Raw genomic sequence first — 13268 nt, 5'->3', positions numbered from 1 at the left:
AAATCAACACACAGAAATCCCTTGTATTCCTATACACTAACAATGAGAAAACAGAAAGAGAAATTAAGGAAACAATTCCATTCACCATTGCAACAAAAAGAATAAAATACTTAGGAATATATCTACCTAAAGAAACATAAGACATATATATAGAAAACTATAAAACACTGATGACATAAATCAAAGAGGACACAAAAAGATGGGAAAATATACCATGTTCATGCATTGGAAGAATCAATATAGTGAAAATGAGTATAGTACCCAGGGAAATCTATAGATTCAATGCAATCCCTATCAAGCTACCAACAGTATTTTTCAGAGAACTAGAACAATTCACAATTAGTATGGAAATACAAAAAACCTCGAATAGCCAAAGCAATCTTGAGAAAGAAGAATGGAACTGGAGGAATCAACCTACCTGACTTCAGGGTATATATACTACAAAGCTACATCATCAAGACAGTATGGTACTGGCACAAAGACAGAAATATAGATCAATGGAACAAAATAGAAAGCCCAGAGATAAATCCATGCACCTATGGACACCTTATCTTTGACAAAGGAGGCAAGAATATACAATGGAGAAAAGACCATCTCTTTAACAAGTGGTGCTGGGAAAACTGGCAACCACTTGTAAAAGAATGAAACTAGAACACTTTCTAACACCATACATAAAAATAAAATGGGTTAAAGATCTAAATGTAAGACCAGAAACTATTAAACTCCTAGAGGAAAACATAGACAAACACTCTCCAACATATATCACAGCAGGATTCTCTATGACCCACCTCCCAGAGTAATGGAAATAAAAGCAAGGATAAACAAATGGGACCTAATTAAACTTAAAAGCTTTTGCACAATGAAGGCAACTATAAGAAAGGTGAAAAGACAGCCTTCAGATGGGAGAAAATAATAGCAAACGAAGCAACTGACAAAGAATTAATCTCAAAAATATACAAGCAACACCTGCAGCTCAATTCCAGAAAAATAAATGACCCAATCAAAAAATGGAGAAGGAAATGGCAACTCCTCCAGTATTCTTGCCTGGAGAATCCTGTGGATAGAGGAGCCTGGTGGGCTGCTGTCCATGGGGTCGCACAGAGTCGGACATGACTGAAGCAACTTAGCATGCATGCATGCATTGGAGAAGGAAATGGCAACCCACTCCAGTATTCTTGCCTGGAGAATCCCAGGAACAGAGGAGCCTGGCAGGCTGCCATCTATGGGGTCGCACAGAGTCAGACACAACTGAAGCGACTTCGTACACACATACGTGAAGTCGCTCAGTCGTGTCCGACTCTTTGAGACCCCATGGACTGTAGCCTACCAGCCTCCTCTGTCCATGGGATTTTCCAGGCAATAGTACTGGAGTGGATTGCCATTTCCTTCTCCAAAAGAATTTCCCAACCCAGGGATTGAACCCGGGTCTCCTGCATCGTAGACAGACGCTTTACTATCTGAGCCACCAGGGAAGTGACTTTAGTTCAGTTCAGTTCAGTCACTCAGTCATGTCCGACTCTTTGAGACCCCATGAATCACAGCACACCAGACCTCCCTGTCCATCACCAACTCCTGGAGTTCACTCAAACTCACGTCCATTGAGTTGGTGATGCCATCCAGCCATCTCATCCTCTATCGTCCCCTTCTCTTCCTGCCCCCAATCCCTCCCAGCATCACAGTCTTTTCCAATGAGTCAGCTCTTCAAATCAGGTGGCCAAAGTATTGGAGTTTCAGCTTTAGCATCAGTCCTTCCAATGAACACCCAGGACTGATCTCCTTTAGGATGGACTGGTTGGATCTCCTTGCAGTCCAAGGGACTCTCAAGAGTCTTCTCCAACACCACAGTTCAAAAGCATCAATTCTTTGGCGCTCAGCTTTCTTCACAGTCCAACTCTCACATCCGCACATGACCACTGGAAAAACCATAGCCTTGACTAGACAGACCTTTGTTGGCAAAGTAATGTCTCATCTGCTTTTTAGTATCTAGGTTGGTCATAACTTTCCTTCCAAGGAGTAAGCGTCTTCTAGTTTCATGGCTACAGTCACCATCTGCAGTGAGTTTGGAGCCCAAAAATATAAAGTCTGACACTCTTTCCATTGTTTCCCCATCTATTTCCCATGAAGTGATGGGACCAGATGCCATGATCTTAAGTTTTCTGAATGTTGAGCTTTAAGCCAACTTTTTCACTCTCCTCTTTCACTTTCATCAAGAAGCTTTTTAGTTCCTCTTCACTTTCTACATAAGGGTGGTGTCATTAGCAGCAATCAAAAAAATGGGCCAAAGAACTAAACATACATTTCTCCAAAGAAGACATACAGATGGCTAACAAACACATGAAAAGATGCTCAACATCATTCATTATCAGAGAAATGCAAATCAAAACCACAATGAGGTGCCATCTCACGCCAGTCAGAATGGCTGCTATCCAGAAATCTACAAACAATAAATGCTGGAGAGGGTGTGGAGAAAAGGGAACCCTCTTACACTGTTGGTGGGAATGCAAACTAGTACAGCCACTATGGAGAACAGTGTGCAGATTCCTTAAAAAGCTGGAAATAGAACTGCCATATGACCCAGGAATCCCACTGCTGGGCATACACACCAAGGATACCAGAATTTAAAGAGACACATGTACCCCAATGTTCATCGCAGCACTATTTACAACAGCCAGGACATGGAAGCAAGCTAGATGTCCATCAGCAGATAAATGGATGAGAAAGCTGTGGTACATATACACAATGGAATATTACTCGGCCATTAAAAAGAATACATTTGAATCAGTTCTAATGAGGTGTATGAAACTGGAGCCTATTACAGAGTGAAGTAAGTCAAAAAGAAAAACACCAATACAGTATGCTGCTGCTGCTAAGTCGCTTCAGTCGTGTCCGACTCTCTGCGACCCCATAGACAGAGGCCCACCAGGCTCCCCTGTCCCTGGGATTCTCCAGGCAAGAACACTGGAGTGGGTTGCCATTTCCTTCTCCAGTGCATGAAAGTGAAAAGTGAAAGGGAAGTCACTCAGTTGTCCCGACTCTTCGTGACCCCATGGACTGCAGCCTTCCAGGCTCCGTCCATGGGATTTTCCAGACAAGAGTACTAGAGTGGGTTGCCATTGCCTTCTCCGGTCCAATACAGTATACTAACACATATATATGGAATTTAGAAAGATGGTAATGATGACCCTATATGCAAGACAGCAAAAGAGACACAGATGTATAGAACAGTCTTTTGCACTCTGTGGGAGATGGCGAGGGTGGGATGATTTGAGAGAATAGCATTGAATCATGTATATTATCATATGTGAAATAGATCGCCAGCCCAGGTTTGATGCATGAGACAGGATGCTCAGGGCTGGTGCACTGGGATGATCCAGAGGGATGGGATGGGGAGGCAGGTGGATGGGAGGGGGTTTCAGGATGGGGAACACATGTACACCCATGGCTGATTCATGTCAATACATGGCAAAAACCACTACAATATAGTAAAGTAATTAGCCTTCAATTAAAATAAATAAACTTTTAAAAAATAAAATCATACAACCAGAAAAAAAAAAAAGATTTTAAGCTAGAAAACTTCCCAGGGGCAACAGAGGTATCCACAAATTAGAACTGCCCCAGGGAAGACAAAGGAATGAGGTACTGGCAGAGCAAGAGGGAGAGGTTGGGAAAGCAGGCCGTCAAGAGGTAATGGAGTACAAGCTGTGGCCAGAGCAGACAAGCCCCAACCTCCACTAGAGAACCCAAGACAAGACCAGAGGGAAGGGAGATCACGTGATGGCACACAATCTGAAATTACTTTTCCTAGGGGTTTCCATACAGTGGAGAAAAACAACTGGGTTGTGCACTGAATATACTCAACACCCCCAAGGCAAGAGGTTCATCATCAACCCAAAAGCCAATATCCATCTTCTACAAAGTACTTTCCTGTTTATCATTTGATCTCAGACTAGCTGCAGGAAGTGAAATTCTCCGATTTTACAGATGAATAGAGATGAAGAGATTACACCAGTGCTTAAAGGCACAAATCTAGTAAATGGTGCAGCTTGTTAGAACTTAATTCTTCTGAAACCCATTACTTTGCACTGCTTACTGCACTGTCTTCAGAAACTGCCTTTTGTTCACTGTGTGGTTTCCAAGTTTGTTTTTTTTTTTTTCCTTTAAAATTTTCTTGCTTTAAGGAAGTTTTTTTATTTATTTATTCTTTGTTTCTTATTTTTAGTGCAGATATGGGTTGGTTGAATACAGAAGAAAAAGGTCAAGGAAAACATATGTCAAAGCCTAGAAGAGCATAGCTAAAAAATTAATTTCCCTGGAGTGTTAGGCATGGGGTCACCAAGAGTCCCACCTATAGAACAGAGGAACCCAATTTCCTCACCACCACCCCAACCGCCAGAGTTGGGGATTATGAGGTGTTAACATTTCCATAGGGTATTTGTAGTAACTTCGTTCAATATATCTTCATCCTCCCAATGGATAGATTAATCTTGTATTATTCTAGTGAGGATGAAGGACTACAGTCAAGAAGAGACCTTTGAAAGTTGTAGAAAAAATGTAACTCAAAGGAATATTCTCTGCCAGCATTTAGAACATGCCTATATAGCTAGCATAACTTTGCCAAGAACGTTCCAGTTAATACTATGATTTCAACAGCTGATTAGAAAGTAAAATGTACTATCTCAAGCTACAGTAATATTGTTTTTCAGGTCATGTGATTCTGCTTTAAGAGATTTTTCCAGAGCTGAGAATAGAACATGTCTCTAAGGCTCCCAGTCCAGTGAACTCAACAATGTGGCTTCTTCATTTTTAAATGGCCTGTTTCGAAATGCACAAATCTTAACACTTCATCAAGCTAAGAAAAGAAATAAAAGGAAAGAAATAGTCTCTTTGCCCAGGAAAAAGCTGAGATAGGTTTAAAGATGCTGAAGCTGAAGTTACCTGTAAGGTTGCCAAACTAAACAATCAATCGATTCAATTTTTTAAATCAAACAAAACCCACCACAAATCTTTCTTCTGTTTTTCTGACTGAGAGTCTGTGTTTCGAAGTTACACAGACAAAAATGCCTATCAAACCCAATGATTTGTAAGAGATTCATTCACAAGGGATGTTGATATTTCTTAAGAAAGATTTGAAAAATCTAGTGTATAAGTTTCTGAGACTGGGCTTTCAAACAAGACATGCACGCACTCACACACACACACACACATACACACACGTACATCTTCTCTCCAGAAGGTACTAAAGTACTCATTTCAATCAATGGGAGAAAGCACCTGCAACACATATAAAATATCTATTATATCACCCACTAAAGTCTGTATTTTTAGAGCTACTGACCTTTATGTGAATGAAACAATAAAGCTGTTCACAAACCTGACAGAGAGCAGCTTTTCCAAAGTGAAACAGTGAACCACTGTCCCTAATGCACCCATCAAACTGAACAATTAAAATGGTAGCTAGCACAAAATTTAAAACGCCATTGTAACATAACACTGTCAAGATTATCAGTCCTGGCTCAATAAAAAAATTCTTTGTTTGCTTTGTCATTTATTAAAAAGAATTAAGTTATTTATCAGATGAATGGGCTGAATAAATTTAAGGCCATCAAAAGACACTCAGTGGTCCACAGCTCCTTATGCTGCTGCCAAACTAACTTGGGCGCTGGTAGCCACAAACTGGTCCTAATATCACAGTTTCAGTAACAAACAGTCATTGTGTGGATTAAACAGGCCCAAATTCAAGTCCATTTCTTCAGTTACTAGTTGTATGACATGAGTAAATTACTTAACCTCTTAGCTTCCATTGTCTCTTGTAATATAACACTAGTTGCTGAATGGAAATGAGGCTATATTCAGTTATAAATGAAGTTGTAAATGGGCTTCCCTTGTGGCTCAGCTGGTAAAGAATGCACTTGCAATGCAGAAGACCTGGGTTTGATTCCTGTTTTGCGAAGATCCCCTGGAGACGGGAAAGGCTACACACTCCAATATATTAGCCTGGAGAATTCCATGGACTGTTTGGTCCATAGGGTCGCAAAGAGTTGGACACGATGGAGTGACTTTAACTTTCAGTTATAAATGAAATCATATATGCAAAGAGTTTAGCATAGTGCCTGGTGGAGAGCAAATGTCCCCAAAAGTTAGCCATTATTATCACTGAGAAATCTTAGAGGGACCACATGATTTCTTATCTAATCTAAGATACTTTGAGGTTGAAAGGGCGCTCTATTAGCAATATGACGGTAGTGATGGAAGGTCAATCTAATCATTGTCTATGGAGCACAGTCTAGTTGCATAGAATACTGGGGACTAGGAGTGAGGTTTTAGTGATAAGCAACAATGGCACCCCACTCCAGTACTCTTGCCTGGAAAATCCCATGGAGGGAGGAGCCTGGTGGGCTGCAGTCCATGGGGTCGCTAAGAGTCAGACACAACTGAGCAACTTCACTTTCACGTTTCACTTTCATGCATTGGAGAAGGAAATGGCAACCCACGCCAGTATTCTTGCTGGAGAATCCCAGAGATGCGGGAGCCTGGTGGGCTGCTGTCTATGGGGTCACACAGAGTTGGACATGACTGAAGCAACTTAGCAGCAGCAGCAACATGAAGTACAAACTGTATAAGCAAATGAGGATGCCAAGCTACCCCTCAACAGAAATATTAGCAATGAGGAAGAACTCAAGCTAACTGAAAATATCAGTTGGTTGAAGATTGGATCACACCAAAAACAACTGTTAATACCCAAACTGTTTCAGCATTCTAAATTTAAACAGATCACACTCCTTTGCAACATCAATTTACATAAGACTTTGAAATTGATCCATTTCCTAGATCTATATACACTTTTCCATGTGGTGTTTTCAGCATAGCTTTCGTGCTAGAAATTAAACCAGTTTAAAATTTTTAAAAGAAATAGCGCAGCAATTATCTAAATCATCAAACCAGGAAGGCAGTAACCTGGACAGTACTCCAGAATATTCCAGTCACTAGAGTGGCTCAGCCTTCCTATCCGAAATCCTTAACACAAGCATTGTGCTTCCAGAAAATTAGCCAATTCCACCCTGACATTTGTAAGAGGGAAACCAATGAATGTTTATTTTAAATCATCTTGTAACATATATATATATTCTTTTTCAGATTATTTCCTGTTATAACTATTACAAAATATTGAGCAGAGTTTCCTGTGCTATGCAGTAGATACTTGGTTATCCATTTTATATATATTAATAGTAGTATATACATTTTGTTAATTTTGATAACGTTATGGAGCCCTTGTGAATATGTATGTAGATCAGTTCATTGAAACTTTTTGCAAAGAAGAGGTAAGTTACCAACTGACAAATGAGTCAGTAGAAAGACACAACGGGGCACAACGGGGAGAATTTAAATATTTTTCCTGTTTTTTAAGGAAAACGAGAAAAACAAAAATGCATACTTGTGTTTTCTTTATTTTCATTAAGAAACAGGAAAAAAACAGAAAAGATTAACAAGAAATTACAAAAAAGGCAGTAACAATATGAACATGGTAACTTCTGAAACTATTTCTGTAGTTATTTGTGAAAATATGAAAATTATAACTAGTTTATGGATGTGAGAACAATCTGAAACATCTGCATCTTGACTAACTGCCAGGGTGGTTCTCTGTGATGTAGATGGACCAGTGTCTTCTTCCTCCTTGACTTCAAGGTACATCTCCCCTAAACCTGACTGTTCTATGACCTTACTGCCCAGATTCATACTTACTTGGATAATTTGAATCCTAAAAAAAAATTTACAATATTTACAGTAGAAGCTCTGACTTGTAAGAGACCTACACTGTCTTTATACAGATCCAAGGGCTCTCATTTGCTCTACTGCTTAAGCCTAAGCAGAAATTCAATTTTTTGTAACAGCGCGAACTCAAAGCTTTGGGCAGGGAGTTTCCTGAACAAACAGATCTGGCAGTGGAGAGAAACGGGGCTGAAATCTCAACCGTGCTGCTGAGTAAGCCACACATCCTGGTGTGGGACTGTGTCTGCCTGTTTCTCATTCACACATGCGTTCTAAGGGCTAGCGTGAGCCCTGCATCCAGTTTGGCATACAGGTAAGAGACTGGCCCCCTTGCATTTTCCGATACTCTTCCCCTCACAGTGAGGCATGGAACACTACAAATATACACTTTCAGGAAATCATTTTGAAGTACATGCTGTTGACATTACAGCCAGGTAGGCAGATGACATTTCCAGCATAATCAATGAGCCCAGTTTTGTCTACATTAATACAAGTGTGGTTTCTTTGCCGAACTTCTCTCTTTCTGTCTCTAATCTGTCTCATTTCTCTCTCCTTTCGTCTTCCCTCTCTGCCCCACTCAACATTTCTCTCTGTCTCTCCCACTGACCTCATTCCTAAAACCTTGAAGAAAACAAGATTCTTTCTGCCTGAGTTTTCGATACATGGCTCAAATTTGGGTTGAAACAGTTCTTTCTGAAGCCATCTGCCACCCAAGCTGTTTGCATCCTTCATTGAATTCCCATTTCTAAAACCAGGGAGGAATCAAGGGCTTGCGTTGCCAGCTTCCTCTGAATTCACCCCTTGGACTCTGGTCTGCCCTCTGTTTTTCATTGCTGGCTTCTGGTACTTTAGCTCCTTCCCCAGGCACCTTCTTCCTTCCCTCATACTCTACCTGGGGTCACCCAGTCTCAATGCAACTGTCCCTCTATTATACTGACAAATTGTCAACTTCCTGCTCTTTCCATAAATGGCATCCCCCAAATCCATAGCTGTATCAAAATATGTGAAATTTTTACTTTTTAAAGGACATATTAAGCAAAAGAAGTACAATGATGATATATGTCCTATTTAACTGGAAAGAGAGATACATACAGTCAGGATACTGACACAATTATTAAATTTATAGCACCTGATGGGAAAAAAAAACAAACAAACAAAGGGTAAACACATTTACATATAGAGCAAAATTAGAAACAAAGGGGCTCCAACTGAAGAATATTTCTTAAACTGGTCCATAGTCATAGTCCATTATTATATGTCAGGATAAGTAGAAACCTTGTGATTATATGCAAAAATATTTTGTGCTAACTTTCCTGGGGAGAGATTACACAGATTTCATCAACTTCTCAGGGGAAATCTCTGACCCAAATATGCTTAAAATATTGAAGGAGGGTCAGTGACTGAAATATCAAAAGAAACTCACTATAAGTAATTGATAAATTTTTTTAATATTTAGTATTTTAAAGTACAAATATTAAATTCTATGTATAAATATTGAAATGGCCTCATCATTGGTGGGAGTATATTAATAGGATCAGGTAAGTTTTTCGAGCTTACTCAAATTGCTTCATGTATGATTTTTTTAAATGTGGAGGCATTCTTTTTTTTAAACTTTTCTTTTTATATTGGAGTATAGCCAATTAACAATGTTGTGAGAGTTTCAGGTGGAGAGCAATGGGATTCAACCATAAATATCCATGTGTCCCTTCTCCCCCAGACTTCCCTCCCATCCAGGCTAGTTCATAAATAATATTGAGTAAAGCTCCCAGTGCTGTATAGTAGGTCCTTGCTGATTATCCATTTTCAATATAGCAGTGTATACATGTAGATCTCAAACTCCCTAACTATCCCCTCCCCCCATCTTTCCCCTCGAGCAACCCTAAGCTTGTTTTCTAAGTCTGTGAATTTGTTTCTATTTTATAAATAAGTTCATTTGTATCATTTCTTTTTAGATTCCACATATAAGAGATGTCATATGATGTTTCTCCTTCTCTATCTGACTTACTTCACTCAATATGACATTCTCTCATCAATGGTAGGAGTATATCAATAGGACCATGTAAGTTTTTCAAGCTTAGTAAATCACTTCATATATGATTTTTTAAATGTGAAGGTATTCTTTATAGTAGCATTTCCTAAAACTTCTCTGATGATGTGAATCACTTGGAGTATTTATATTTAAAAGTGATATATCATTGTGGACTGGACCCCACCCCACAAATACTGAATGGAAATTTAGGAGGTTTAGGAATTTTATTAATTTTTGTTTAAGATTTTACTTTTTCAGAGCAGCATTAGGTTCATAGTAAGCTTTGGAGAAAAGCACAAAGATTTCCCATATCTTCCCTGTGCCACACATGTACAGCTGTTATCAACATTCCCCACCAGAATGGTACATTCATTATGACTGATGAAGCTACGTTTGACATACCATTATTACCCAAAGTCCATAGTTACATTAAGGTTGACTCTTGGTGTTGAACATTCTATGGATCTGGACAAATGTATAATGACATGTATCCACCATAATATCAAACAGAATAGTTTCACTGCCCCTACAATCCTCTGTGTTCTAGCTATTCAACTTTCCCCTTGGAACTTTTTTGAAACAAGTATCACAGGTGATTCTTATCAATAAGAGGCATTTTGTGAAAAAATTTCCAAACTTAATATTTGTTCCAACACAGAAAAATGAATGGACTCGAAGGAAAGCCAGAAGTCCATACACTAATTTTTTATTTTTTTTTATTTTTTTTTTTTTAATTTTATTTTATTTTTAAACTTTACATAATTGTATTAGTTTTGCCAAACATCAAAGTGAATCCACCACAGGTATACATGTGTTCCCCATCCTGAACCCTCCTCCCTCCTCCCTCCCCATACCATCCCTCTGGGTCGTCCCAATGCACTAGCCCCAAGCATCCAGTATCGTGCATCGAAGCTGGACTGGCAACTCGTTTCTTACATGATATTTTACATGTTACAATGTCATTCTCCTAAATCTTCCCACCCTCTCCCTCTCCCACAGAGTCCATAAGACTGTTCTATACATCAGTGTCTCTTTTGCTGTCTCGTACACAGGGTTATTGTTACCATCTTTCTAAATTCCATATATATGCGTTAGAATACTGTATTTATGTTTTTCCTTCTGGCTTACTTCACTCTGTATAATAGGCTCCAGTTTCATCCACCTCATTAGAACTGATTCAAATGTATTCTTTTTAATGGCTGAGTAATACTCCATTGTGTATATGTACCACAGCTTTCTTATCCATTCATCTGCTGATGGACATCTAGGTTGCTTCCATGTCTTGGCTATTATAAACAGTGCTGCGATGAACATTGGGGTACACGTGTCTCTTTCCCTTCTGGTTTCCTCAGTGTGTATGCCCAGCAGTGGGGTTGCTGGATCATAAGGCAGTTCTATTTCCAGTTTTTTAAGGAATCTCCACACTGTTCTCCATAGTGGCTGTACTAGTTTGCATTCCCACCAACAGTGTAAGAGGGTTCCCTTTTCTCCACACCCTCTCCAGCATTTATTATTTGTAGACTTTTGGATCGCAGCCATTCTGACTGGTGTGAAATGGTACCTCATAGTGGTTTTGATTTGCATTTCTCTGATAATGAGTGATGTTGAGCATCTTTTCATGTGTTTGTTAGCCATCTGTATGTCTTTTTTGGAGAAATGTCTATTTAGTTCTTTGGCCCATTTTTTGATTGGGTCGTTTATTTTTCTGGAGTTGAGCTGTAGGAGTTGCTTGTATATTTTTGAGATTAGTTGTTTGTCGGTTGCTTCATTTGCTATTATTTTCTCCCATTCTGAAGGCTGTCTTTTCACCTTGCTAATAGTTTCCTTTGATGTGCAGAAGCTTTTAAGGTTAATTAGGTCCCATTTGTTTATTTTTGCTTTTATTTCCAATATTTTGGGAGGTGGGTCATAGAGGATCCTGCTGTGATGTATGTCGGGGAGTGTTTTGCCTATGTTCTCCTCTAGGAGTTTTATAGTTTCTGGTCTTCAATCAATGTAATACACCACATTAACAAATTGGATGCAAGGATACACTAATTTTTTAAAAGTATCATTTCTAAAATTAGATTCCTTTCTTTGCAAAATTTTGAATACAAATGATGAATAATTACAATAGTTTAGAGCACTTTGATCTTTATAGAAATGCAACAAATATTAAAATTAATTTTGTAATACATCTGTAACCGGATAGGTACAAAGGTTTTTCTACTCAATTTTTCCAAACCAGATACTACAATACACTTACTGAAAATACGTGGAGAACTTCATGTTCATGAGTCTTGGAATTTGATGATCATGCCTAAAGTATTAAGAAATTATTCAAGGAATCTTAGCATAAAAGGCAAAACATTAAAAGAAGCAGCAGGGGGTCAAGTATTCTTTCTCAAACATATGATTCCATTAAACTAATAGTTTTTTTCACAAAAGGAATGTTTTTTCTAATGTATTACAAATCACCCAGGGAGATTATTTATAATGGTCATTCTAATGGGCTAGTTCTGCTAGTTTACTCTACAGTGCCAACCTTAATAACAACATAACAGGAGGAAACTTCTTTTTAATTTTAAGTATTTAATTTTTAAAATTAATGTAATCAATTCAATTCCACAGATACTTGTTTAATATCTTCTATAAGCCCGGCTCTAGGCTAGGAACTAAGGATAAAATGATGAGTGAAGGCACAATTCCTACCTTAAAGAAGACATCCTGTTTCAGATTTTTTTAAAAATTTCCTCCTGATTTTTAAAATCTGGGGTTAACTAAATCCAGGGTTGACAAGCTCTCCTGTAAGAAATCAGATAATAAATACTTTATGCCTTGCAGACTGTAGAACCTGTTTATAACTATCCAATGCTATTGCAGCATTGAAGTTGCCATTGTTTGCTGTTGTTTTAGTTACTCAGTCCAGTCTGACTCTTTTGTGACCCCATGGATCGTAACCTGCCAGGTTCCTCTGTGCATGGGATTTCCCAGGCAAGAATACTGGAGTGGGTTGCCATTTCCTTCTCCAGGGGATCTTCCCAATCCAGGGATCAAACCCATGTCTCCTGCATTGGCAGGCGGATTCGTGACCACTGAGTGATCAGAGAAGCCCTAAAGCTGCCATAGACAATATTTAATCTAAAAAACATGGTTACAATAAAGCTTTATTTATATGAATAGTCTGCTGGCCAGATTTGGTCCTTGCACTAGTTTGCCAGTGACTAAATAATTTGTGAATGTTTATTTAAATTTTTAAATGCTCATTTGACCCTTTATCATATCTGCTTTACTGAAAATGTTTAGACCAGAAATAATGAAAATCACCTTTAGAGTTCTAATTTGTTTTAAAAAAATAGATGTGTTCAGTTACTGTTAGTAGCTAAGTCATGTCCTACTTTTTACGACCCCGTGGACTACAGCCCACCAGGCTCCTCTGTCCATGGGATTCACCAGGCAAGAATACTGGAATGGGTAGCCATTCCCTTCTCCA

The 13268-nt window shown here is 38.8% G+C and overlaps 1 protein-coding gene across 5 annotated transcripts in view; it reads right to left on the bottom strand.

The window, feature by feature from the left end:
- Positions 1–13268, bottom strand: part of CCDC148 (coiled-coil domain containing 148) — a 297891-nt gene that overhangs the window by 252731 nt on the left and 31892 nt on the right. The window contains exon 2 of one of the 5 annotated variants that reach the window (XM_059878265.1): positions 12488–12580. The exons of 3 other annotated variants lie outside the window; for them this stretch is intronic. The gene's annotated coding sequence lies outside the window, so the exon portion shown is untranslated. Of the gene's footprint in view, positions 1–12487; positions 12581–13268 lie in introns of those variants that run through there. One more of the 5 variants, XM_059878259.1, reaches the window with a different exon arrangement.

Source organism: Bos taurus, chromosome 2 (assembly GCF_002263795.3).
Source record: "Bos taurus isolate L1 Dominette 01449 registration number 42190680 breed Hereford chromosome 2, ARS-UCD2.0, whole genome shotgun sequence".
In the NCBI taxonomy this organism is placed as follows: domain Eukaryota; kingdom Metazoa; phylum Chordata; class Mammalia; order Artiodactyla; family Bovidae; genus Bos; species Bos taurus.
The sequence above is the reverse complement of the archived record's forward strand: the minus strand, read 5'-3'. Positions and strand labels throughout refer to the sequence as shown.